The sequence below is a fragment of the Rhinopithecus roxellana genome, chromosome 5 (assembly GCF_007565055.1).
Source record: "Rhinopithecus roxellana isolate Shanxi Qingling chromosome 5, ASM756505v1, whole genome shotgun sequence".
Taxonomy (NCBI): domain Eukaryota; kingdom Metazoa; phylum Chordata; class Mammalia; order Primates; family Cercopithecidae; genus Rhinopithecus; species Rhinopithecus roxellana.
The window spans coordinates 105275326-105300662 of NC_044553.1; the positions used below are offsets into that span (position 1 = coordinate 105275326).

At 40.0% G+C, this 25337-nt stretch overlaps 1 protein-coding gene and 1 non-coding gene across 13 annotated transcripts in view; one reads left to right on the forward strand and one right to left on the reverse strand.

Moving 5' to 3' along the window:
• The window catches only part of AKAP13 (A-kinase anchoring protein 13), a 395830-nt gene that overhangs the window by 362792 nt on the left and 7701 nt on the right, over positions 1 to 25337 (reverse strand). The window lies entirely within an intron of this gene.
• LOC115897844 lies at positions 23163 to 23224 on the forward strand. Its single transcript, XR_004057624.1, has one exon. It is a non-coding gene; the product is annotated as a U7 small nuclear RNA (small nuclear RNA).

A 25337-nucleotide genomic window follows, 5' to 3' on the forward strand; every position in this document is an offset into this window, starting at 1 on the left:
CTCTCAATTAACACACCCACCAAGCAGAAACAAGTGTTGTGCTAAGAATCCCAACAAGGACCTGAGAACATACTGTGATCCCACCACCCAGAGCTGAAACCGTGGTGACACATGTTTCTGTGCAGGGTGCCTGGGTCGAGTCACTTCCCCTCTCTGAATCTGTACTTTCACGTTTGCTTTTTCAGTCACCTGATGCTTGCAGCACAATAACCCAAAAACCAGGGGACAGAGAGCAATGGTGCTATTCTCCTCACCTTCACCTGACTTCAACTCCATCCCCATTTCCTTGTCTCCCAATGGGAAAACTCCTGAAAATAACACTTTCAGACAATCTAAGGTTTCTATATCCCTGAATGAAATGAAAGAACTAGCATAAGCAATGACAACTGAACTACAGCCATCCTGAAAATCTCTCCAACCCTGAACTAGATTCGCATACTAACTACGAGTAATCATAAGAAACTAAGCCCATAGTCTTCCAGTTACAGTCTGTTCTGAAGTTCTGAAAGAACCACCTTCTAAAGATCCAGTTCCACAAAACAGTACAAGACTACGTGACCTGGGATAAAAAGAAAACACAAGCAGAATCTTCAGCCACTGCTCAACCTTGCATCAACAATCTTCAGACAATGGCATTCTGCACTTTTCCCTAAGGACCACTTAGTAGTCCCAACAGTCCTGGCTTACAAACTTTTCTGCGAGGCAGAACATCATGATGAAAAGCTCAGGCTTTCAATTTCAACTTAAACTAAGTCTAAAATTTGGCTCTACTACTTACCTCTTAAATAAGCTTGGGTCAATTACGTGACCCGCCAGTGCCTTAGCTCCAATTTGTAATATATATATCGCAGAATAAGATGAAGTTTAGAGCAGATAACGTAGTGCAGGGTCAGGCCCATATTAAGTGCCCAATAAATATAACTCATCACTATGAAAGTAGAAACAAATTAATTTTCCTCTGTGTTGTTTCTATGAAGATTTTCAAATAAGAAACTAAAGTATTTCATGAGGATCAGCTTATTTCAATCCATTGTAAGCTATAATCAGTGGTTTGAAAGTTCTTGATTGCCTGAGATCCCTCCTTTTTACTCTTAATAACTGAGAATCCCAAAGAGCTTTGGTTATGTGGGTTATATTTATTGGTACTTATTTTATCAGAAATTAAAACTGAAAAATTTATAAAATATTAATTCATTTTAAAATTCAATGAACTCATTGCACATGAAATAAACATACTTTTATGAAAAATAACTGTTTTCCAAAACAAAACAGAAATAAGAATGTGGCATTGTTTTACATTTTGAGAAATTCTAACATCTGGCTTAATAGAAGACAGCTGGATTCTCATATCTGCTTCTGCATTCAAAATGTTACACTGTTTGGGGAAGTACTTTTTTTTTTTTTTTTGAGACGGAGTCTCGCTCTGTCGCCCAGGCTGGAGTACAGTGGCACGATCTCCACTCACTGCAAGCTCCACCGCCTCCCGAGTTCACGCCATTCTCCTGCCTCAGCCTCCCAAGTAGCTGGGACTACAGGCGCCCGCCGCCACGCCCGGCTAATTTTTTTGTATTTTTAGTAGAGACCGGGTTTCACCGTGTTCACCAGGATGGTCTCGATCTCCTGACCTCATGATCTGCCCGCCTCGGCCTCCCAAAGTGCTGGGATTACAGGTGTGAGCCACCGCACCCGGCCGGAAGTACATTTTTAAAATTTTGCCTTACATAGATACCCAATTTGAAAAAGGAGTAGTATTTTAATAGTCTTTTTGGATAGTTGTTAATATTCTTTTTCCATGTTACAACAAAACCTGACAAGTGGTAGTTTCTTCAAGCGTTAGTGCCAATGTGAAATCTGAAACCATATCAATGACCATTTTGCAATCTGTTACATTAAAAGTCACTGATCTTTCACTTTGAATGAATCTTTTACCCAAGGACGATTTTGCTGTAACATCATACATTGATCATTTGTGAAAATACTGGTTCCTTGAGTTATGCAGATCTTCCAAATGTAGACCCATTTCATTATACAATTGATCAAATATCACATTTGTTAATATCATTACTCTACTCATAAAGCTTTTAAATACTGAAAAGCTATCAAGCTCATGGTGGCGAATACATGTTTTCCAAAACTCTGATTTTCACTTGCAAAATCAAATTTTATCACTGGCAACAAACACTCTCCACTACTTCCTTGAAGTAAAAGGCTTTATTTTCAAGAAAGTATACGCCAAATACCCAATTTCTGAATAACCACAGCTTGTCATCATCCTCCCTTCAAATAAAAATGGAGTTTCATTTAAGAAAGCAGTCAGTTCACCTTAATGTCCATCATACAAGAGCTTTTCCTCAAGACAACCACAACACTTCCACGTGCAGAACTCCTTTGTGCATATTTCCCTTTTCTTCACACATTTTTAAATATGTTCAAAGGTTGAGATTTAATAAAAGTAACAATGTTCACTACTTCATCACGGACATTAAGTGGAACTGGCATTATTTCTCACTCACAGTACATGACTGTAATGAATACCATGACTACTAAACTAGAGTTCAGTTTAGTCCACTGTTGTGATCAATTCTAAGGCATCGGCAGCTTCACCCATTGTTGCTTTCGCACTATGCACTATCAGGTCAAATGTCTGCACCCTATAAAAAGGTAAATAATGTTTTCATGTGTTGACCTCACAGACTCACTGAAAGGGTCTCAGGAATGTCCAATGGTCCACTGACTACACTTGGAGAACCAATGTTATAGGATCAACGAAGATCCATCAATTACCTATGTGTATAGAACCTGCATAGAGTACAAGTTATTACTACTACTACAAGGAACTAAGGGGGACAGAACATTTTCTTAAAAACACACAAAAAGCTAACACAATACAGAGCCATTTACAATCATTTGCCCAATGAAACAACACAGAAAATAAATGGCATAAGCATTCTGAGAAAGGAAAATGATTTATATGGGCTGGACCAGCTAGGGAAGGATTCAAGGAGAAAAGGGATTTGAGTTAGGCCCTGAAAAACCAGGCAAGTTGAAGAGGTGACAGCATTCCAAGCAGAGGGCACAGCACAAACACGTCCAGGTGACAGAGGGTAAATCTGAAGAGCTGCAGAAGAGAAATGGCCCACCTGTCAAGCACCTTACCTCAGTCCAAGGAAGATAAAATGCCTTGACTAACACTGCCAATATACTAAGGACCAGGGAAGAAAATAACTGGAAAGGGGGGTTAAGGTCAAGGTAGAAGGAGTTGGGCTGCCAAGCTTAGTAGTCTGAACTTGATCCTGAAAGCATCACAAAGACCCTGAAAGGTGTTTTGGAAAGGCCAGTCTAAACAGTGTACAGGAAAATTAAGAGAAATCTGAAGCAGAAGATCTATTTTGAAGTCACTCTCATGACCCAGGTGAAGACGTCAACAAGAAGGGCATGAGTAGGGAGACAGCCCCAAGATAACTACAACTGTAAGACATGGTACACAAAAGCAAGTATGACCACACTTGCTTCTAACTGGACAGCTGGTGATGAGCTACCAGCCCAGGCAAGTCATGGTCATGATGCTTATTTTAATAATCACACCTGAGGCCCATGAAAAAGAAAGGAAGGAGACATTACTCAAGAGATACTAGGCCATAAATCATACCTAGAAAGGAAAATTCCAGAAAAAGTGAATACCAACCTTCTTTCAAATTATAAAATTGTATCATACTCCTCTAAAGGAAAATGGAGGAAACTAATTCTTTCACTTGAGCTCAATAAAATTACTATAACAGCAACAACCTCCCTTATAATTTAAGGTTCATTAAAAAACTACTAGCTGCATCAGGTGGGGCACGGTGGCTCACGCCTGTAATCCCAGCACTTTGGGAGGCCAAGGTGGGCGGATCACGAGGTCAGGAGATCGAGACCATCCTGGCTAACACGGTGAAACCCCGTCTCTACTAAAAATACAAAAAAATTAGCCAGGTGTGGTGGCAGGCACCTATAGGTGAGGCAGCAGAATGGCGTGAATCTAGGAGGCGGAGCTTGCAGTGAGCCAAGATCGCACCACTGCACTCCAGCCTGGGCAACACAGCGAGACTCCGTCTCATAATAAATAAATAAATAAATAAATAACTACTAGCTGCATCAAAGAATATAATCAACAGAGTGAAAAGAATGGGAGAACCCACAGAATGGGAGAAAATGTTAGCAACTCTTATTTGATAAGGAATAAATATTTCAATACATAAACAATTCCTACAACCAATTTAAAAAATGGGCACTGGGCAGGGCATGGTAGCTCATACCTGTAATCCCAGCACTTTGGGAGGCCGAGGCAGGCAGATCACCTGAGGTCAGGAGTTTGAGACCAGCCTGGACAACGTGGTGAAACCCCGTCTCCGCTAAAAATAAAAAAATTAGCTGGGCATGGTGGCACACATCTGTCATCCCAGCTACTCGGGAGGCTGAGGCAGGAGAATCGCTCGAACCTGGGAGGCGGAGGTTGCAGTGAGCAGAGATCACACCACTGCACTCCAGCCTAGGCAACGAGTGAAACTCCATCTCAAAAAAATGAATTAAATTAAATTAAATAAAAATAAAAAACAGGCAAAGGATTTGAACAAATATTTCTCCAAAGAAGACATACGAATAGCCAATAACCACATGAAAGGATGCTCACATCACTAATTACTAGAAAAATGCAAATCAAAACCACAATGAGATATCACTTCACACGCTATAAGATAACTACTATCACAAAAACAGAAAATAACAAGTGTTGGTGAGGGTACAGAGAAACTGAACACTTGTACACTGCTGTTAGAAATGTAAAATGGTACAGCCACTATGGAAAACAGTATGGCAACTTCTCAAAAAATTAAAAATAGAATTACCGTATGATCCAGCAATTCCACCTCTGGGTACATACACCAAAAAACTGAAAGCAGGGACCTGCAAAGATATCTGCACACCCACGGTCAAAGCAACATTATTCACAATAACCCATATGCAGAAACAACTCTAGTGTCCATTGGTGGATGAATGGATAAACAAACTGTCGTATATACATACAACGGAATATTATTCTGCCTTAAAAAGGAAATACGTTCTGACACATGCTACAGCATGGATGAACTCTAATGACATTGTGGTAAGTGAAGTAAGCCAGTCACAAGAACACAGACTGTGTGGTATCATTTACATAAAGTACCCAGAATAGTCAAATTCACAGAAACCGAAAGTAGAACAGTATTTGCCAGGGACACGAAGGAGAGAGAAATAGAGAGTTACTGCTTTGTGGGTAACAAAGTTTCAGTTCTGCAACATGAAAAGAGTTATGGAAATGGACACTGGTGATGACTGCACAACAATGTGAATGTACTTAATGCCACTGCCTCTACACTTAAAAATGATTAAGATGGTAAATGGTTAAGACGGAAAATTTTTTGGTATACGTATTTTACCACAATTAACATTTTTAAATATTCTTAAAATATCAATTACTGGCATGAGGTAAGCAGTTGGTACTTTCTAGATGAATAAATGGACTCTAAAACAGACTGTGGGCAAAATCAATAACCACTTTAAATGAGATAATCTAAGCCAAACTCAAACATTACCACTTCCAGGAAGCCGACTCCTCTCCCATGCCAGAATGAATCATGCCCCTCAGTGCACTCTCATTCACCCAGCAGCCTGTGCTAGAAATTTCCAGTTACTCTGGACAACTACCACCTCCTAATTCCTACCATCTACTTACCAAGTTTCATCCATTCAACTTTCAAAATGTCCATTAGATCTGCTGGTTCCCCTCCAACCTCACTGCTTTCAAGCCCTCACAATCTGTCCTAAATTATGGCAATGGCCTCCTCTAACTTGTCTGAGAGGCAATGCTCCCTTCTCCCTCTGCCAAGCCACTATCCTCTACTGCTCTCAGAATGAGGTGCCCAAAACAAAACCAGACTATCCTCCCTTTTGCTTCAAGAGGACAAACTAAAAGATGCTTCCACTCACCCCATTTTGACTTTCTAACCTAATTCAGTGACCACACCCTATCCACATGAAATAATTCTACACCTCACTGCTCACTGAGCTCAAACACACCAAGCTCTTTGACGTCTGTTTCTTTGCACACAGTGTATCACAGCAGAACCATCATTCCATTCTTTCTCTCCTGAACCCAGGCCTGACAAATTCCTACTCATGCTTTAAGACCCAGCACAGACCGGGCGCAATGGCTCATGCCTGTAATCCCAGCACTTTGGGAGGCCAAGGCAGGCAGATCACCTGAGGTCAGGAGTTGGAGACCAGACTGGCCAACATGATGAAACCCTGTCTTTACTAAAAATACAAAAAAAAAATTAGCCGGACATGGTGGCGCATGCCTGTAGTCTCAGCCACTTGAGAGGCTGAAACAGGAGAATCTCTTGAACCCAGGAGGCGGAGGTTGCAGTAAACCCAGATCGCGCCATTTGCATTCCAGCCTGGGCAACAGAGCAAGACTCCATCTGAAAAAAAAAAAAAAGACTCAGCACAACTGTCCCATCCCTCATCCCTCATCTGTGTTCCTTAGAAGCCTGTATACCACAAAGTTGGTACCATAACACTGTTACACAACAAATTTCCATCTCTCTCACTATACCCCAATTATCTTTGCATTCCTAGTGGCTGGTGCACATTCCTTCTGCTTAAACATTTCTTCAGTGAGCTTATACTACTTGTAACTAGCATAAAATGTACTATTTCTGTTTTGTGAGGAGGACAAAAAATCCAGAGATCTTATCCTCCAGAGACATACTCTTTGTGACCGAGGACTGTGCTTCACTCTCCCTTGGTTCTTTCAGGGCCTAGCCCATAATATGCTATTTCAAATGTCTGCTGAAAAGAATTTCAAAATAAAACTGCCCCTAGAAATCATCGAATTAGCTTTTATTATGCATTTTTCTCTCAAACAGTCTATGTTCTCCTTAAACAAAATGTTATGAAATCTGATTACATTTACAAAAATTAGCAAAGAAACAACATTGCAAACAACTTATTAGCCAATTCACGTCTCCTAAAACAGTAACACAGATAACATAACTAATTTATTTCTAAATTCCTATTTCTAAATAGGAATTCAGACTGGAAAGGTCAGTAACTGCTGCATATAGTACCTCTTCTTCTACCTATCAATGTCCTATACCGTAATTGATCTACACTTAAAGAAAAAAAACTCTCCCCAATTACATGTACAACCACAGACAAAAAATAAATGCTTGCTGGACACATATGTGTCCAGCGACGAGCAACATGGTGTATATAATAGGTACTGTTTTTCCCATCTTACACAGAAGGGAACTGCAGCTCAAAAAAAAAAAAAAAAGCTATTTCTAGCCCAAGGTCACAAAAATTAGTTGAGAGAGCAAGACTTGAAACCACATCACAAAACCATACAATGCCATGGGAATTTAAATCATGGTCCCTTCACTCAGGATGGTAAAGCACACTTATAGGCACAATGAGAATTACTGCACTACCATGGGGTGTGCAGTCTTAATCGAAGATCCAGAAAAATAGTTTATTTATCTACTCTATTTTTTGTATCTTAAGAATTTTGATCTGGCTCAGTGGCTCACACCTGTAATCCCAGCACTTTGGGAGGTCAAGGCAGGAGGATCGCTTGAGGCCAGGCGTTTGAAACCAGCCTGGGCAACATAGTGAGACCCTGTCTCTACAAAATAAAAATTACAAAATTAGTTGGGCTTGGTGGCACATGCCTGTAGATCTAGCTACTCAAGAAGCTGAAGCGGGAGGTATGCTTCAGCCCAGGAGTTTGAGGCTGTGGTGAGCTGTGATCACCACTGTACTCTTTAACAGCCTTGGCAATGGGGCAAGACTGTCTCAAAAACAGGAGGGGGGGTGAGGGCGGGTATTCTACCAGTAGTATCACATGTAGCAGACAGTACTTTCTTCAAGAGACATATACAACAACTTTGATTTGTCCTAAAGGCTACTCCATTAGAAAAGTCTGGAACTGTTTGCAAATTGCAACAAAAAGAACATTGGCTTTGGAATGAAATTGACTTTGGTCAAGTTCTGGATCCCGTCCTTACTAGCTCAACAAGTATCCTAGCTTCTTTGTATCTCATATTTCTGTAACTAAAATACAGAGATAAAATCTCCTTCACAGGTTAGTGAATAAGGCAAATAAACAGCATCTAGCACATAGAAGGACTCAATAAATAAATAAATAAATAAAGTTTCCTTCATTCTATGCCAACTTTACCAGAATTTTTTGTCCAAATTTTGTATCCACATTGATTAGAATTCAAATAACTCACCCGATCCATAGTAAAATCAGTATGTGAATCATGGATTTTTGTCAAACTCGTTTTGTGGATACAAACTTCACAACCAAAGTTAACAAAGAGAGCTAGAAGCCAAACTAAACTAGAATCTGGGTCTTTTAAACTACCCAGTTCAAAGCTCTTTAGTAAAAGGGCAAAGACTTAAATGATATGAAGAGAAACCAGAGTATCAGTTCAGAACTCTGACTCAAAGGCACAAATCTTTCAGGAAAACATCAGTAGAAACAGCAAGACACCAAGACAAAACTAAGCCTGAATCGATTAAAACACATGACTCATCTATTCATAAGCTCTAGACTTAGAAGTCACATTAAGAAACTTCACAATGGATCTTTAAAACACAAAACAGACTTTAAACAATGATAAGGAAAGCTCATCAGAATGCGCTAGGATTCAGCATTCCAGACACAGTTTATGAAAAAAAACACAACCACTGCCACATAAGGCCCTACTGAGTACTAAGAATGAACACACACAATGATAATAGCTAGAAGGAGGTAAGTGTAAGCAAGGAAGGCAACATAACTTCAAAGATAGTAACAATTTGTCAAACAAAGGCAAATTAATCATTGGCTTTTCAACACAGCCACAATCTAACAGCCATTCATTCAGTAAAGATTACTGAGCCCCTACCATATGCTGGGAGCTAGGTACTAAAGATACAAAGGTGTGACACTAGCCCAGCAAAGGGAATGAGATATACTGTACAGTTTTTCAACCGGGACAGGAAACAGTATACCAGAAAAGCTTGAGAGGTCAGAAAGGCAGCTTACAACCAACTGTGAGAATGAAGCAGGGTTTATGTAGGAAATATCCTTCAAGACTTAGCTTGAAAAGATAAGGCAGAATTGGACATGAACAGATGAGAAGGAACATTCTGTGTTTCCCCAGGGTCTAGCCTCCACACTGGCACAGAAAGGAATCAATATATGTTTCTCAAATACATGAATGGGAAAAGGCACATGATGATAAATACTTCACTATGGTGAGAGAACAGTTTTTAAAGCATGTTGTTGCAGCACCAAACTGTGGCAGGCCTTACTTAGATTTTATTCTGTGGGCAATGAGGAACTACTATTTTTAAATGGGGCAGTGATACGACCAAAGCTAAGCTAAAAGAAGAATAAACTGAACATAAAACAGGTGACAGCTAAAAGAGAAAACCTGCCCTTAACTATGCTATTGACCTTATCTGCATCTGAGGTAATTATGCTTCAATCTTGGTCAATTCCTCTCCTTAAAAATCTTTTACACTAATGATTTCTGATGATATGTATAGTAAAGTCAGGATAAGCAAGATTATACTATGGTAACAACAACCAGAAAGTATCAGAGGTTAACACAATGAAATTTACTCCTCACTCACTCAAAGATCACCATGGCTCCAGGCAACTCTCTGGGGCAGCTATCCTTCAAGCCTCGGGGCAGTATTCCAACCTGATTTCATCATGTGGTACTGTCATACCTATTTGTGCTTCCAGGTCCCAAAAGCAAGGAAAGAGAGAGAGGATTTCACATCAGCTTTTTTTTTTTTTTTTTTTTTTTTTTTGAGAGGAGTTTTGCTCTTGTTGCCCAGGCTGGCATGCAATGGTGCGGTCTTGGCTCACTGAGAATTGCTTGAACCACCTCCCGGGTTCAAGCTATTCTCCAATCGCAGCCTTCCGAGTAGCTGGGATTACAGACATGCGCTACCATGCCTGGCTAATTTTTGTATTTTTAGTAAAGACAAGGTTTCACCATGTTGGCCAGGCTGGTCTCCAACTGCTGACCTCAGGTGATCCACCCACCTCAGCTTCCCAAAGTGCTGGGATTACAGGTGTGAGCCACTGCGCCTGACCTCACATCAGCTTTTATATGCTTCTAGCCAAAAGTGACACGTTTCCATGGGACACAGCAAGTCACAAGACCATGCCCCCTTGTAATAGGCTGGGGAATGTGATATTCTACATGCAAAAAGAAGGAGAACTAGAAATTGTAGTGAGTAGCACTAATGCCCACCACATTTTGATACTTTTACAGTGTCCAGCAATAAATTATGTTGTGAAGAAAAAAATGCCCAATTTCTTTGCATTAGGTACCACCACAGTAAATCTGTTCTTAGGGCATCAAGGTTAGCACCACGCTGATGTAAAACAATCTAATCTCTATATGTTCACTGACTCTAAAATATTTAGCATCACCTAGTTTAGATTTTTTCATATCTATTATTCTTTTAGGAATAATTTCCAACCATTAAAGAAAACATAACTTATTTCATTCTGCTCTAATCTCATAAATTTCTCATTTTTTCCTTATTTATGAGGACATAACAGAAAAGGAATAGTATATACAGTATGATCAAATCATTTCTGCCCTATATTAAGAGTCCCTGGCATAACAAGCTGTTAAGAACAATGAAAGTCACCACTTATATTACCAGATTTCATAATGAAAAACATTGAGTAATAGCAGTGCTATCAAAAACATCTCACAGCTACAAAACTCCAGTAACTTTAAGAAAGGCAGGTAAACATAATAAAGAATGCATACATTTTAAAAACACAATCCTAGTTTCAAACCCCAGCTCTTGCACTTCCTGGCTGTGGGAGTTTAGCCAAGCTACACAATCTTAGTAAGCCTCAACTACCATTTAGGGTAGAGCTAATTCCAGCTACTTCACAAGACCATCCCAGTGTTAAGTGAGACAATACAGATAAAATGCTACAAAGTAAAAGCTCAAGAAAGAAAAAAAAAAAAGGGGGCAGCTAGTATAAATAGGTTCTGATAAGCAAGGAATATGATTCTTTGCATCTTTTTATCAGGATTTCCCAAGCTCACAGGGAGGTAAAAAGTAACTTCTAATTGCTTAGTTGAGAAATACCTCATGGGCAGTTAACATCAGGGCACAGCCTAGTAGTCAGATACCACAGTCATCCATTGTATTATACAGTTCCTTCATGATCGAGCCAGTAAAATTTCCCTAACCCTGAAAGATTTATACCAAGAACAAAGACATCCAGCCAATAGATGGAGATTCATAAACACCAAATCCTAGGCACCAGAAGACACTTTCAACATATTTCAGTCCAGATGTTTCCAAACTGATTTTTTGGCCATGGAAATGACTTCGAAGGAAACATTGCAGGAAACTCACAAAAGTAAACTAGAGGAAAGTGGAACAACTCTGTGTAGCACCACCACTTGCTCTCTTTTTCATGTCCTCCCCAATCCCATTTGGGCCCTTATGTAATTCCAAGGATCTCCAGGACTTGAGGACACTCTTTGGGGAAAATACAACAAAGAACCAAACAAAAACCTGATACAGTCAATCGTTCCATTTTTGATGGGAGAATTGAAGTGCGGTGGGCTAAGCAACTTGCCCAAGGTTGTTAGCAGCAAACTAAGCTTACTGAATCCTAATCCAGTATCTGTTCACTAACAAGTTTTTCTCAGTTATAGAATGTTTTACATCAGAATGTATCCTTTACATTTCTACCAGTCAGTGAGTTTCCACCTTCCTATTTTTAATCTGGCATCCTTATTACTACTGTCTTGTTACTCAATCTCTTATTATTTTGTTCTCCATTATTATTGTTATATGTCCCAGAAAAACTGCATAGAAACATTCAATTCCTACCACTGATTTACCAAGCTAATTGTTTAATCCCAGATGCCTAAGACAGGAAAGAAAGTAGTGAGACCTAAGGAAGAATCCTCTGAAATGTGAGATGCCAAGGTCCTATTTGTTGGTTGACCTGCTAATTGTTATTACTCTCTTTTCTGCAACCTCAAAGGGGCAGTTTATCAAGAGAATACTGAGACAAAAATGACTAGCTTCTTTGGTAAACAGTTTATTACAGCTCAAGTTACTAGGGGGAGGAAACAGTAAAAAAGTGGAATGGCACACTTCCGAGATTTAAGCCCAAATAATGCGGTTGTAACAGAGAAAACAAATCAGAGCTGGCCTTGCCCCAAAAGATTTCCAAAACAGAGGTCCTTTGGGAGGCCTATAAAAGATCAATTCAGGTTGGCAGAAAGGACACCCTCAAAATTCCACATAGGGTTCCTTACCAAAACAAAGTAACATCTAAACTTTATAATGAAACTGAACAGTTCAACAATCATGTATACTACATAAAAAACTGGGTGGTTTCAAGACCAGAGAAGCCCTCCCACATCTGAATTAACTATCTACATGTTTCAAGACTTTATTATAGAACCATCATAAATCAAATTTCTAGTTCTAGTGATATAATATGCCGGGCAAGCTGGCTCATGCCTATAATCCCAGCACTTTATGAGGCCAAGGCGGGTGGATCACCTGAGGTCAGGAGTTTGAGACCAGCTTGACCAACATGGTAAAACCCAATCTCCAATAAAAATATGAAAATTCGCCGGGCATGGTGACAAACACCTGTGGTCCCAGCTACTTGGGAGGTTGAGGCAGGAGAATTGCTTGAATCTGGGAGGCAGGGGTTGCAGTGAGCTGAGATTGTGCCACTGCATCCCAGCCTGAGCAACAGAGACTCTGTTTAAAAAAATAATAATAATTATATTATCTACTGAAGGATAACTAATCAGCTATTTCTCTATAACCAGAAATAGGCTGAAAATCAACAAGGTACTCCTAACAATGTTCAACAAAACAGAGACAAACTGGTGTATCAACAGAGCCAAGAGATCACCTTACACACCTACCTTACTTATAACTTCCTATACAACTAGCTCTTCTTATAGTACAGAAAACTCACACAAATATTATGATTGAAAATTATTATTATAGCTGAGACCAATTAACTAATCTTTGGCTCAGAGAAAAAGGCTTGCCTATATTAAAGTCAAGAACACGGTTCCAATGTTTAATTTGCTTGTTTTCTTATCTAAACCATGATGTCAATATGCCAACTGTGATTTGAGGAACATATGTGGATTATACATATTTGTACTTTCAGAACTAAATTTTATTTTTTAATTTTTTTTTAGAGACAGGATCTTGCTCTGTCACCCAGGCTGGAGTAAAGGCAGTGTGATCATAGCTCACTGTAACCTCTACTCCTGGGCTCAAGTGATCCTTCCGCCTCAGCCTCTCAGGTGGCTACAACTACAGGCATATCACCACCCAGCTAATTTTTTAATTTTTATTTTGTAGAGACAGGGTCTCACTATGTTGCTCAGACTGGAACTGTATATTATTGTTGTAATAAAAATAAGACTTATTAAAAATGTCTTTCATAAATCACAATAACAATCTGATAACTCCTAGAATGAGAGATTATAAAGCAGAAAACCATAAAAATAAATCTACTGGCAAAGTCAAAAAGTTACATAAAGTTCTGCCAAAATAATAGCTCACAATGATGTCCGTTTCACATAATTACTCGTCTCAACTCTTGCTAGAATGAGGAATGTGGAGCAGAGTAAGAGTTCTAGAGTAAGATCCACGTTCAAGTACGAACTCAGCCACATACTAACTGTGTGACCCTGAGCAAGTCGAGCCTCTCTGGGCCTCTGTCTCCTCATCCATAAAATGTGGACACTGACACATTTTGTGACAATTAGAGTTACGAGGATGAAAATGAGATAATGGTTTGTAGAGTACTTACTACTACACTTGGCACATGGAATATAGTAATAAATGATAGAAATTATCACTATTATTGTTACTGCATATCCATCAAGAAACAAAATCATGAGTGCTTTTTTTTTTTTTTTTTTTTTTTTTGAGACGGAGTCTTGCTCTGCTGCCCAGGCTGGAGTGCAGTGGCCGAGTGGCCGGCTCTCAGCTCACTGCAAGCTCCGCCTCCCGGGTTCACGCCATTCTCCTGTCTCAGCCTCCCGAGTAGCTGGGACTACAGGCGCCCGCCTCGTCGCCCGGCTAGTTTTTTTTTTGTATTTTTTAGTAGAGACGGGGTTTCACCGTATTAGCCAGGATGGTCTCGATCTCCTGACCTCATGATCCGCCCGTCTCGACCTCCCAAAGTGCTGGGATTACAGGCTTGAGCCACCGCGCCCGGCCTCATGAGTGCTTTAAGGGCAGTGACTACATCTTATTTTGTTTATTCCTCAATCCCTGGCGCCCAGTAGTGTGCCTGACACACAACAGGCCTTAAATAAAATGTTGAATGAAGTATATATAAAATTAGCTATTAATTTCTCTGAGCCTCAATTTCCTTTTCTAGTAAAATCATAAAAATACCTTCCTTGCAGAGATAAGACCTGATCTACACAAGACACTTAGATCAACAATAGCTACCAATAGATCAATAATGGTTCCCAATAAATGACAGCTATTATATTAGTGAATTTGTCCCTGCAGATTTCAACATGCATCAAGGCTGACGGGAGAGAATAAATACAATTTTTCTTCTGAAATAGTATTTAAGTCCCAAGACAGCTCACAGATGAACCAATACCTTTATTTGAGCTCGGGAAAGAAAACTCTCCATTTACGGGCACATATTCCAGTGAGCTAACTAATAAAGTAGTCATCTTTAGACTGCCACAAGCACTTTTGACAAAGCAGCCAAAACAATTCTTTACCACAGAGGGGGTAAAAGAGGAGTATTTCAAAGAATCTATGCACTTAGGACATAAACATAATATTTACAAAAAGTGCTATGAAAAACAATGTTATCAATTGCTCCTGGGCCTTCAAATGAAAGCTTTTAAGACACCATTTTTATATACATTGTGAAATAAATTATTAAGGAAATACAAGATTTATGGAAGTATTCAATTACCTTAAAAAGTATTTTCTTTCACAAAAATCAAAATATTTGGGAATGCATCATTTAAAAAATAATCCTCCAGAGAGAAAAAAATTACCAAATTCAATGGGGTGAACAAAAGACTACTGACATAAAAACAAAAATAATTATGTATAAATCATAGCATTCCTGTGCTGGTACTTAAGAGAAACAGTTATCTTAAAAAAAAAAAAAAAGGACTCAAAAAAAACTGCACAGATCAGTAATTTGTGCAGCCTTAATTTTCCATGTCTAATTTGACAGAAACCTCAAATTTCATATAAAAGTGCTTAATATAAGGTTTATAGTCCTATTTCTGCAATTAGTCTGCTGAAAGGAAAACAGGCTACTCAGCACTCATTTGCTTTGAGTTAAAGTTGTCTGTTTCATATCCTGGAAACCTATCATGCCTTGTTTTACAGAGGCATTTCATGGTTTACAGTATTATACACTGGAGTAAAAATACCATTTAAAAATCACTAAAAAGAATAGTTGGTAGTGACTTTCAGGACAACTAGGATGAACATATTACAGTAAAGCATGGGTGAATTTTAAGGTACATGAATGATATCAAAACAAAGCTTTTTTAAAAAAAATAATGCATGCAGAGAATAGCAAAATCTTGCTAGAATCTGGGTAATGAGTATATTTAAGAGTCAATTCTACTGTTCTACTTTGAACATGTTTTACAATCATAATTTTGTGTTTTAATTAAGCCAGCCATCACCCACCCACATTCTTAGGTCAACCATCCATATGCCAATGATGAAGTTGCTGAAGAGGTTAAAATGTGAAGTGACAGAACCCTACGTGGACCAAGCACAAAAACCAGACAAGAGCTGTATAAATTTTACCACCAAACTCCGTCATCACCAAACTTCCATTTAATATGATGTCTTCTCTTTCCCCAAAAGGAATGCTTTAAACTGACCAAAATCAAACTAAAACTGATGCTAGAAAAGAAAAAATAAAAATCTGTTCATTTATTCGCAACAGGATGGATTTTATTAAGTTTAATATATACACGTATGTTATGTGTGTGTGTATACATATATACACACGTATATATATGCATATATAGTCAAAACTTCATCTTTCCATCAACCCAAATATTTCTCTTTTTTTTTGAGATGGAGTCTCGCTCTGTCACCCAGGCTGGAGTGCAGTGGCGCAATCTCGGCTCACCGCAAGCTCCGCCGCCTGGGTTCACGCCATTCTCCTGTCTCAGCCTCCCGAGTAGCTGGGACTACAGGCATCAGCCACCACGCCCAGCTAATTTTTTTGTATTTTTAGTAGAGACGGGGTTTCACCGTGTTAGCCAGGATTGTCTCGATCTCCTGACCTCATGATCCGCCCGCCTTGGCCTCCCAAAGTGCTGGGATTACAGGCGTGAGCCACCACGCCCGGCCTATCCCAAATATTTCTTGAGAAGCAACTATTACGTGCCACTGTTGCTTGGGATACAGCAATAAACAAAGCAGATAAAATTTGCCCTCAGGAAGTTCATAATCTGGGAGGAAAGATAGACATGTGATATTATTACCTTACCCCATCTATTCAGTGGGCAATCTGACAGTGCATCCTACTAAATTAACCATGGAAAGGAAATGAACACTGGGCAAAGACAATATGGAAAAATCAAAGAGGTAACCAAAAAAAAATACAACTCAAATCCCTAATCTAAATAGGAAAAACAATCATTTATTGGATTGTTTGGAAACCAGCTAGGTTTCCAAAAGAAAACTTCTATCTTGTCGTATACATATAATCTGTCCTATTAAAAAAGTCTCCCTTTTCAAAAAGATAAACATTACCTTCAGACAACCTTTCAAATAAAAGAGTAACTTTAACCATTTAACCATTGAACAATCTCAATTATTCATAATTCATATATAGTATTACTCAAGGTCCGGCTGTACAATATTTCTTCCAAGTTACCATAAATCTCGGCAGAAGAGAAAAATAAGTTTAAACCTGGGTGTATTTCATGTTACAAAGAGGTTCAACAGCCACAGTCAACTCATCCCACCTTTAAATTTTCAGATTTCAAGAAGAGAAGGAAAGGGATGGGGGAAACAAAGACTTGAAAAACAACACTATTGGATAGAGGCAAAAGTTCAGGGCCATTCTTATACAGCCCCATTAAAAGAACAGATTATCATTTATGACAAAAATGTAATTAAATATACACGCCAAGCTATGAGAATTCTTCCCCTTTCTGCCATCACATACTAAGGTTTCTCTGGCAAGGTTATCTACACAAAGATTCCTCTGAACAATGAACAGTCCCTCTGAACAATAGGCTATAAGCAATAATGAAAAGGAACTTGCATGTCCTGTCTTAGGAAATTACCCAGACACAGAATTATTTATCAAATAATTCTATTTACTGTACTGTATTAGAAAAAGAAAAAATGTTTATGGTAATAAGGTTGGCAACAATAGTAAGAAAATTAGTTACTCCAAGCAAAGTAGAAACGAGTCGTTCCAACTCTGAAGAATCCTCACTAATGTGAAAATATCCTCTGTCCCATTTCATGTCCAAGAGCCTAAGTTTTATATCTTTCTCTGGCCATCCTTCTAGGACTCAGTGAAAGGTGAGTCAGCAAATACCATTTCACAGAACAAAAGAACTCAAGGACAAAAAAGCAGTAACCTGCTCGAGGTCACACAGTCAATTATGTGACAGAACCCAGCTAAACTGGAACTACTGTCTCCTTCCAACTACAAACCTTGCCAAGTTAAAGCCATTTTACCAGGGGGTGGGAGGAGAGGAGATGGAGACAGGTGACAAGCAGTAGTGAGGAAACTAGCAAAGTCTCTAGTTACAGAGCTATTATTTCCTAAATCATGAGTTAAAAATAAAAAGATTTCTTCCCCAGAAATTAACATGCATGCTCCATTCACTTGCCAGAGTCTCTGCTCCAACAACATCCTGGCCTTCAAAATGCTCAAATGGATGAATCAAGGACAATTCACATTTAAGGGACTACGAAGAGAAAGCTGCATTACATGACCTAGGTCTTTCCCCAACCATTCCACCTGTGTCTTTTGTTGGGTCCACATAATCCACTCCCCTGCATTACGCAGAAGATATGCACCCAAAATCCATGTTTGATATGAGCCAAACTGGGCTGAAAGCTAGGGGGGTAATAAAAGATGTTTAGAACTTCATGGTGCACACCTGTATTTTTCTTACTGAGGGCTTGCTTACTCCTTCTCCTGCTAACACTTCAATACTACTAAAATGAACCTAAAAAACTGGTTTTTCAACTTCCTATATAGGTTACACATGAACTAATTAAATGTTTGTAAAACACTTTGAAGACGTGAACAAATGTGTAAATGTTAATTATTAATGTCCATCCACAAAGCTTCTGTATATGAAAGAAAATACAATTCTATTGGCAAGTTTCTGCTACTTTCAAGGCACAAACATGGAAGCCTAGCATGTTTTTAAGAATTCCAGAGGCCGGGCGCGGTGGCTCAAGCCTGTAATCCCAGCACTTTGGGAGGCCGAGACGGGCGGATCACGAGGTCCAGAGATCGAGACCATCCTGGCTAACACAGTGAAACCCCGTCTCTACTAAAAAATACAAAAAACTAGCCAGGTGAGGTGGCGGGCGCCTGTAGTCCCAGCTACTCGGGAGGCTGAGGCAGGAGAATGGTGCAAACCCGGGAGGTGGAGCTTGCAGTGAGCTGAGATCCGGCCACTGCACTCCAGCCTGGGCGACAGAGCGAGACTCCGTCTCAAAAAAAAAAAAAAAAAGAATTCTAGAAAAACTTTAAGAGAAGACCACAATGATTTTCTATTGACACCAAGATCAAGATGGAATTTTAAGCTGGCTACTTTGGATATAATTATATCAAAGTGAAAAAAAATGTGACTTATAGCAGATATAATAAAACTAGAGTTATGTTTATAGTCACAATGTCCCAGATGAAAGTTGTAGTTGACTTGAGAAGCAAACTTAAATCTCTATACCCTAGTTTTTTCATCAAAAAAGGGAGCAAGAATAATATATATCTTACAGGATTATTGTAAGGAATTAAGAGAATGTAAATGCACATATGTAGGTAAACACACAAAAGTTTATTCTTCCCTTTAGCAACTTTACTTTTTTGAAAACACCTTTTAGAAAATGACCTCAAAAAACCTCTCTAGACTGGACATACACACTATTCTATGCTCTAAGGATATGCACAGCACCATTTTGGCAGGAATGCCCAAGCAAAAGCTTTGGCTATTACTGCCCACTGACCCATGCATGTCTTTAATCCTTGAAGGGAGGAAGCACCTCAGCCAGCCCCCAAGGCTTCTTTGTGATAAAATGAACACTTAGAACTCTACTTCCCAACTCCTGTTACCGTATTTTTTTCCCCAAATAACTCCCAAACTGCAAAGTCTCATCTACAGTTCCTTTGTATTCTGAGCCCAGCCGCTCTGTGTACAAAGCATCCAAGAAGATGCACACTCTGTGTACAAAGCATCCAAAAACCATTTTCTTACAGCTTGTTAAAGGTAAAAGAAATTACTTCCATGCAATGTCACAACGTGACTTTCTCCCACTCCAGAAACACACCCACGTAGACAAGGCAGAACTCAAACGCCAAGACAAGGATAATAGATTAATTCACAAATACCACCCAAATCATTGAGTATGTTTTTAGAAGTGATTCATGAATTACTGAAAATGTCAAATTTGTCAAAAGCCCCTGTCATATCCACCACCTTTACCTTTAGCACAGCTATCACCCGGGAAAAAGAATACTTCTAAAAATCTAAGTTAATGTTTATGGTATAATTCAGATTTTAAAACAAAATAACTTCAAGCTCAGTTCAATTTTTCTGAAGAGATCTGCCCACCACAATGCAACATACAGTACTCTTTCAACAAAATGGTGCCACAATTAGCCTGGTGGCAAAAGCATGTGCTAATAATTTTTCCAGGAACGGTTATGGACTCATATCAAAACCACCCAGAGCCAGGTGCAGTGGCGTGTGCCTGTAGTCACAGCAACTAGGAAGGTTGGGGTGGGAGGATCACTTAAACCCAAGAGTTCAAGTCCAGCCTAGGCAACACAGCAAAACCTCATTTCTGGGGGGGAAAAAAAAAAAAAAAACTCTTAATTGATTCCCATCTATGATTAAGATTATTCTGTAATCCCAGAAATTTGGGAGGCCAAGGCGGATGGATCACGAGGTTAGAAGATCACGACCATCCTGGCCAAACATGGTGAAACCCCGTCTCTACCAAAAATACAAAAATTAGCCGGGCGTGGTGGCACACGCCTGTAGTCCCAGTTACTCAGGAGGCTGAGGCAGGAGAATCGCTTGAACCTGGGAGGCGGAGCTTGCAGTGAGCCAAGATAGTGCCACTGCACTCCAGCCTGGGTGACAGAGCAAGACTCCATCTAAAAAAAAAAAAAAATTATTAAGGGCTCAAATTTTTAAGACAATAGACTATACATAGTAAAATAATGGAATGAGTAATATCAGCAACCACAAACAAATGAAACCCACTACCCTAGAAACTCAGCAACTGAGCCCAACCTCAAAAAATACTAACTCCTTTTATTAAGGATAAGAATAGGGCCGGGCGCGGTGGCTCACATCTGTAATCCCAGCACTTTGGGAGGCGGAGGCCGGTGGAACACAAGGTCAAGAGTTCAAGAACAGCCCGGCCAACATGGTGAAACCTCATCTCTACTAAAAATACAAAAATTAGCAAGGCATGGTAATCTCAGCTACTGAGAAGGCTGAGGCAGGAGAACTGCTTGAACCTGGGAGGCAGAGGTTGCAGTGAGCCGAGATCGCACCACTGCACTCCAGTCAGGGTGACAGAGAGAAACTCTGTCTCAAAAAAAAAAAAAAAAAAAAAAGAACAAGGGGCCAGGAGCAGTGGCTCACACCTATGATCCCAGCACTTTGGGAGGCCAAGGTGGGTGGATCGCTTGAGTCTAGAAGTTCAAGAACAGCCTGGACAACATGGCAAAACACCATCTCTTCAAAAAGTACAAAAATTAGCTGGGTGTGGTGGCGCACACCAGTGGTCCCAGCTGCTCAGGAGGCTAAGGTGGGAGAATCCTTGAGCTCAGAAAGCAGAGGTTGCAGTGAGCCGAGGTCGCGCCACTGCACTCCAGCCTAGACCCTGTCTTAAAAAAAAAGAAAGAAAGAATAAAGACAAATATACACACTGCAGAAAATCAGAAGATCAAAAGTTACCCTCATCAACTTTGCAGTAGCCTCCTTCTAGACTATCTTCATACATGTGTATGTGAAGTACATTCAAATAATACACTTGCATCACATTAAAACGTCATTATCTTTCCACTATCACCAATATCCTTAAAGACTACAAATGGAAAATATAGTTCAGTAATATTTTTATCATGCTGAGAGAAGGAAAGTTTTCAGCATGTTTGGAATCCTAACTAATTTTGATATAATATGCAAGACAATTGTTTTAGGTCACTACCATCTTCCTTCATTCATATCTTGCCTTCCTTTAATTATTATACATAGTGGTGGTTGTTTTATGACTGTCATGATTACTAACTACTATGCCATGAGCCCCTATCATGGAGCTTTATATATCCCTAATTCCCACTAAAACCTCCCACTCTCCCTTCTCTATCTACAATTCTCTAATTCATACATCCAGTTCAGACCATCACCGAACTCCAGAACTGTATATCCATATGCTTACTGATACCTTCACTTAAAAATTTCACGGACGGCCGGGCGCGGTGGCTCAAGCCTGTAATCCCAGCACTTTGGGAGGCCGAGACGGGCGGATCACGAGGTCAGGAGATCGAGACCATCCTGGCTAACACGGTGAAACCCCGTCTCTACTAAATGCAAAAAACTAGCCGGGCGAGGTGGCAGGCGCCTGTAGTCCCAGCTACTCCGGAGGCTGAGGCAGGAGAATGGCGTAAACCCGGGAGGCGGAGCTTGCAGTGAGCTGAGATCCGGCCACTGCACTCCAGACCGGGCGATAGAGCAAGACTCCGTCTCAAAAAAAAAAAAAAAAAAAAAAAAAAAAATTTCACGGACGTCAAACTTAGCATGTCAACAGGGAAATCATAATTTCAACCTCTCAGCAAACTGATTCCACATCTTCCCCATTTAGCCAGTTGTTCAGATAAAACACCTAAGAATCGTCCTTAATTTCTTTCTTTCCTTTATAACCTTTTTCCAATCTGTAAGTAATCCTATCAGTTCTATTTTCAGTGTATATGGATTCAAACCACTTCTCACCACTTTCGCTGCTACCACCCTAATCTAAGCCATCATCTTCCCTAGGCTGAACTACTGCAAATCTCTGAACTAGTCTCTGCGTTTCCACTACTGCTCCCTATTCCAAGAGTAAAGTTTTTAAAGCCTAAATCAACTCTTGTCATGCCTTGCTTAAATCCTTCAGCTGTTTCCCACCATACTAAAGAGCCTAATTGATCTGGTCTCTGGCTACACATACAAACCTTACCTCCTCACGCTCTTTCTCACCCATTCCAGCCACACCAGGTTCCCTGTTCATTCTCCCACCTCAGGCCTTCTGCACTTGATGTTCCTTCCATATTGAACACACTTCCTCTGACTCTTCATGTGGCTTGCTTCCTTGACTTTCTTCAGGTCTGTTCAAATCTCACCTCCTCAGTAAGGCCTTGTCTGACCTTCCCAATCTCTGCTAGTACTCTTCATATCCTTCCTAGAATCATCACCACCAGACATGACTGCAATTGTTTGTTCACTCGTTTATTTTCTCCTTCCCTCAATAGGATATAGATTAACAGCAGCAACTACAGATGTCACTGAATTCCCATTACCTAGAAGGGTGCCTGACAAACAAAAGGTACTTGAAAAAATTTACAAACAACCCTACAAGGTATGTCATATAACTATTTGCCAAAAGAGAAAAGAGAAGATCAGATTTCAGAGACAAATAACTTACCTAAGCTGCATGGTAAATAAACAGCAAATGCGCCTGAAAGAGCCAGCACTCTACCCACTGACTCAGTACAACTTGTGACATAAAGCATATATACTAGGAAACAAAAACGCAAAAGCAAGCATTCCTACGTGAAAACACCAGATCCCAAGTGTTACAGCTCTTTTAGAATTTGTCTAGCAGGTTTTCTGGTTTTCATTGGAAGACTCCCCCAAGGGGGGTGGGGGGCAGAAAATAATAGATTATAGTGATCCTTCTCTTTCTGTTTATCACCATAGGAATTCATTTCTTTGATTAATCTTAGGTATGTACCATGTGCCTCTTCAACTAAAAGACATCTACATTTTTTTTGTTATTTCCCACAAAGTAATGGCTGAGCTACTATCAGAAGACAGTCAACAAATACTTCTTTTTTATACTCCCAAAGATTTTGAGAATCCTGTAATGAAACTTTCTGAACCACCAACAAAGCATACTCACCCAAAGGACTTCAGTTGCTAACCACGACACAGTAACTGGACCCAGATTTATCCTGCCATTCTCCCCAACTACTAGAAAAGTGGACAGAATGTATGAGGCGGCATCCTTTAGAGCCTGGACAACAGGCAACACAGAACTGCAATCCCAAAGAGAAGGGAACAAATAAGCCCTAAAATTGCCCCAGCTTTCTGGCTGGAGGTACCTTTTAGACCATGGTGCAATGAGGAGGATCAAGCACAACATGGCAGCTTTGTCAAGCTTAGAAGACAAACATAGCTCGGGAAGGCTAAGGAGTCTGAAAATTGCAGAGTACAAGAGAAAAGGAGGGAGTTGCATGAAAAAGGAGCTCCAGAAATCAGCATAGAGGCCGATGAGTCTCACACTTGGTAGTAAGTCAAGCATGCACGTTGTAAAAATACATGAGGGCAAACAAAGAATCACCCAGGAACTGTAAGCTAAATGATCCCCAAAGTTCACACAGGGCTGGGAGACATTTGTGTTCTCAACTGCCAGAATAGAATCCTCACAGGAAGCCCAATTCTTCAATGAAAACTACAGGGGCTTCATGCCTTAGTAATGGGGTGTAGCAAGCAACTTAAACCCATAAGTTTGGCAACTTAACTTGCCAAAACAAAGTATGATACTCTTTAAAGCAATGGTTCTTGTGTTTGAAACTAACTTTACCCCTGAGGAGACATTTGACATCTGACAGATAAGGACTCAACAACTATCATGAATATTATACATATGATCAAGAATCTATTTTTAAAATGAACATAACTGGAAACAAATGGAAGAAATAAAAAAAGATTCAGTAGCAAATGGAACCCAAAGACATGTAAAAAATAATACATCATGACTAAATGAGCATTATCACAAGAATGCAAAGCTATTTCAACATATTACACCAGACTAAATAAGAAAAAACATATGATTATATAAATACAGAAAAACCTTTGACAACATTCAATAGCTATTCATGACAAAAACTCTCAGCAAACTAAACATAGAAGGCAACTTCCTCAACTTGATAAAAGACATCTACAAAAACAAACACCTATGGCTACCATCATTTTAATGGTCAAACACTCAGTGTTTTCCCCTCTAACATCAGGAAAAAGGAAACGATGCCCACTTGTAAAATTCCTATTACACATTATACTGAGGGTCCTAGACAGTTCAGCAAAGTAACAAAAAGAAATCACGCCCGGCGCAGTAGCTCACACTTGTAATCCTAGCACTTCGGGAGGCCAAGGCAGGCAGATCACTTGAGGTCAGGAGTTTGAGACCAGCCTGGTCAACACGGTGAAATCGGGGCTCTACTTAAAAAAAAAAAAAAAAAAAGGCCGGGCGCGGTGGCTCAAGCCTGTAATCCCAGCACTTTGGGAGGCCGAGACGGGCGGATCACAAGGTGAGGAGGTCGAGACCATCCTGGCTAACACAGTGAAACCCCGTCTCCACTTAAAAAATACAAAAAATTAGCCAGGCGAGATGGCGGCGCCTGTAGTCCCAGCTACTCGGGAGGCTGAGGCAGGAGAATGGCGTGGACCCGGGAGGCGGAGCTTGCAGTGAGCTGAGATCCGGCCACTGCACTCCAGCCTGGGCGACAGAGCGAGACTCCGTCTCAAAAAAAAAAAAAAAAAAAATACAAAAATTAGCCGGGTGTGACAGAATGCACCCATAATCCCAACTACTTAGGAGGCTGATGCATGAGAATCACTTGAACCTGGGGGGCTACAGGTTGCAGTGAGCCGAGATCGCACCACTGCACTCTAGCCTGGGCGACAGAGCAAGACTCTATCTCAAAAAAAAATAAAAAAGGAAAAGAAAGTACACAAAGTGAA